We start from the raw sequence: 4,154 nt of genomic DNA, 5'->3' as shown, positions 1-4,154 counted from the left end.
CGGCGAGATCTCGTCACGTGCATAGCACATGATGTCTCAAAACTCGTTTTTAGCAGTGGTGACGGCAACAATCTCGTCATATTTAGCCGATTCTATGGGGTTAGTGGTCTCAGGCGGCGTCATAACCGTTATTTTATCCTACTTTGGGATGAATATGACGAGATTGTTGTTGTCGCCGCTGCTAAAAATGAGTTTTGAGACATTATGTGCCATGCACGTGACGAGATCTCATCGGAAATTTACCCACCGACGAGAAAACATGTCTTATTGATTAGTTGGATCAATTAAAATATCTTAAAGCGGGTTTACCTATTTAAAATACCTTGTTGGAAATTAGGGTGAAATTAAAATACCAATATGGGTATTTACCCGTTTTCTATGTGGATAAGTTGTTTTGTTTTAATTTCATAAGATGTGAAACAAATATATTTTCATATACATACTCATATGTTTCATTTTCTATTGTATTTGTAAAAATATTGTATTCTTAGTTTTTGGACTTAACAATAATCATATACATATTTTATTAAGTATACATAATCATTGTGTAAAGTTTCAAAATATGGTTTAGCCTAAATGTCAAAATTCATATGTTTACATTTTCGTGTTTTGAACTATTTTGTAAAATGATGATATTTTTCATTTGGGAAGTCCTTTTTGGAAACCAGACTTTGTAGCATGTTTATTATCATGTCTACAATCATTCTCCAAAGTTTTACATTTTCTGAATTTATTTGATATTTTTAAATAGGGTTTCAAAATCAGAATAACAACTTTCGAAACCTGTTTTTAGTCTGTGTCTGTTCGCGGTCGACCGCCACGGTCGACCGTCATGAGTTCAGAACTTAGTTTTTGTCTTGTTGGCTCGCGGTCGACCATGGCGGTCGATCGTAGCAAGTCCAGAGACTTTCGCGGTCGACCGTCGCGGTCGACAGTCGCTTGTCCAGAGCCATAGTTCTGTTTTTTGTTGCTCGCGGTCGATCGTCGTACTGTCATATCAGTTCTAACGGCTAGTTTCCATAGCCATTGCTGAGTTAGTTTTTTGGTCTTTTCTTGGTTTTCTCTTGGCTTTGGGGTTTCATATAAATACCCCCTTATACCTCAGTTCTTATAGCAATCCAATAAGTTTTTAAACAAGAGTTTAACAAGAGTTTAAGTTTGTTTAAAGTGTGTTTATAAGCTTTTAAGCATTTGAGTGTTTCGGTTTTGTGAATCAATTCCACAAGAGCTTGAAGATATCATCTATTGAAGTTTGAGCTTCCAACTATTCTCCCTCCACCTCTTGATCTATTGAGAAGATTTCTAAACTCTTATCTAGCTTTACATTTGCATAGTTATTTGATTATCTTTCTTTAAAGCTAGTTTTTATATTGAGTTTAGATTTGATTTTATTTACTCTTATTGTTACACACACCCACATGAGCTTATCGTATTTTCATACATAGTATATTTGGGTTGGTGAGAGTTGTAACAATTGAGTGTGAGCTTTCATTGTGTTCTCATCCATATTAGAGAACAATCATTTATTGTAATTATGCTTATTGTGAGATTCACTTTGTAATACACTTGTATACCAAGAGAAGTGTGTGGCGAGAATCGGGGATCGTCGTAAGAAGAGTGGCGTCGGTTGACGAACCTAGGGAGGGGTTGTAACCGAGCACTTGAGAGAGACACATCTAGTTCAACACTTGAGAGGGTATAGAGTGGGATTACAAGAGTGGTGATTGTAAAGTTTTCGATTAGCTAGAAAACTGAGTGTGATGTGTAAACGTTGTTTGGATAAGCGTAGAAAACCCGGTTGTGTTAGTGGATTTCTCCCCGGGAGTGGGGAGCAGAGATGTAGGACAGAAGATCTGAACTCCGTGATCATTTGATTGTGTTTGTGTGTGCTTTGGCGTTCATTTATATTTGTGCTCATTGCTCATATCGCCTTTGTCTCATTAGTTAGTTTGTCCACCTCTTTGTTTATATTATTTACCCTTGTGTTGTTTATATATCCTTGCTCATATATTTGTAATATCTCATTGCTAGGATATATTCATTAGTTCATATTGCTCATCCTAGCTCATATATATTATTGTATTTCATTCTTGCTAGGATAACTTGTTAAGCTCATCCTAGCTCATATATATTATTGTATTTCATTCTTGCTAGGATAACTTGTTAATTAATTTTAATTATCATAAAATCGGAATAGATTAGTATAAGACCCTAATCACCCCTTCCCCCCTAGGGTCTAACAATTGGTATCAAAGCTTGGTGCTCTTTGATTTAAGGACTAATCGCCTTAAGTTAAAGATCCCAGTTATCTTATTTGTGCTAATCTAATTATGATTACATTTGTCTTGCTTGCATATATTCACATATATATCATGAATATAAATGTATTTCGTTTAGGCTATGAATCAAATGTTGCTCCTAAATTCATTAGTTTTTCCTATGCACAATGGGCTTCTAGATTTAAACTATTTATTGAATGTAAAAATATTAACTTATAGAAAGCTATTGATTGTGCTTATATTGTGCCCACATTGGAGAAATCCAAGTGGAGCAATCATGATAAGAAAATGTTTTCAATGAACAAGCTTTTGTTAGAATTTTTGCTTAATACTTTTGACTCATCTTTTTCTAACAAATTTGTTCATTTTGATAGTGCTTACAAACTTTAAAAATTTATTGAAGCACATCAAAGAGACTTGGAGGCAATCTGACAAGCTTTGGAGGATTCTTCTTCAAGTTCATTTGGAGCATCATGCACTCGGCCACAAGAGGATAATTCTTGTGTAGTAAGCGATTCCGATTCCAATAATGATTTATCTATTGATGAACTCGCTTGTGCATATAAAAGATTATCTCATGCCTATACTAAATTATAAAATAATTTTATTGATCTTAAAAGCAAGTATATTAGCTTAAAATCCGATCATGAGTCCCTAGCTTCCAAACTTGATATTGTTGTTAAAGAGAATGCTACTTTGAAAGAAAACAATGAGTTATTAAGTTTGGAAAATAATAATATGTCTTCATCTATTTCTAGCTTAACTCATACTAATAATGATGCCATGATAGAAGTAGGAACTATTAGAAAAGAGTTTAATTCTTTTAGAAATGATCATGTTTCATCTACTTTTATTTCCAATGCTTGTATGCATAATGATGAGTTGAATCGTGTGAAAAACCGCATATCTTGTTTTGATTCAACATTAAACACATGTATTGATAATCATAAGAAACTTATGGACAAGTGTGCTAAATCTAGTGCTATAACTTATAAATCACCTACACACTATGCACACTTGTATAGCAAAGTTTACAAGTGCTCCACTTGTATAGCTAAGTTTTGCTATGATGCACAAAAACATAAGAATATTAATCCTTCTTGTGTATCTCATCAAGTTTCTTCATCACACATAAGAATATTAATCCTTCTTGTGTATCTCATCAAGTTTCTTCATCACATGTACACACACATGCACCCATTGTTCATCATAAGCATGCTAATGTGTATCATTATGATTTTTGTGGTAGAGTTGGTCACTTAGCTAAGTTTTGTTTTGATTTGCGAAAAGTTTCAAAATTATAAAATATTTCAAGCAGACCAACATTATTTCAAAATGTTTCTCATTTGCAAAATAATCTTAAAAGACCATCTTTATTTGCAAATATTCCTCGTGCACATGCACATGGTCAACATAACGAAATGCATCATTTTTATTGTACTTATTGCAATCGAATGGGTCATTTGCATAATTATTGCTATAACTGGACCCGTGTACTAAATGCGCCCAAATGGGTTCATAACCCTAGGGCTTTGAGTTTGATTGATATGGGTCATGTCCCTAAACCTTTTGGTACCAAGAATACTTGGGTACCAAAACAAATTTGATTTTAAACCAAGAATTTTAGTGTTTTTATTTTTTCTTTTTTTCTTGAATTTGAAAAATTATACTTTAAACTTTTGAACATGAAAACATTTTTTTTAAATTCTTTTGTTTTTATGATTATTAGTTTTGATTTTGATGAGAGGTTTGCGTTTATATAACCCTCCGGGTTTATTGGGTGTTTATTCTCAAATCATGTTTACCGGATGCTAGAATGATTATATGGGATGGAACAAGCTTAAGAGCTTCATATATTGTTGCCTCTCTTGAAAT

The sequence above is a fragment of the Asparagus officinalis genome, chromosome 7, assembly GCF_001876935.1.
Source record: "Asparagus officinalis chromosome 7, Aspof.V1, whole genome shotgun sequence".
NCBI lineage: Eukaryota > Viridiplantae > Streptophyta > Magnoliopsida > Asparagales > Asparagaceae > Asparagus > Asparagus officinalis.
This window is presented reverse-complemented; position numbering follows the sequence as displayed.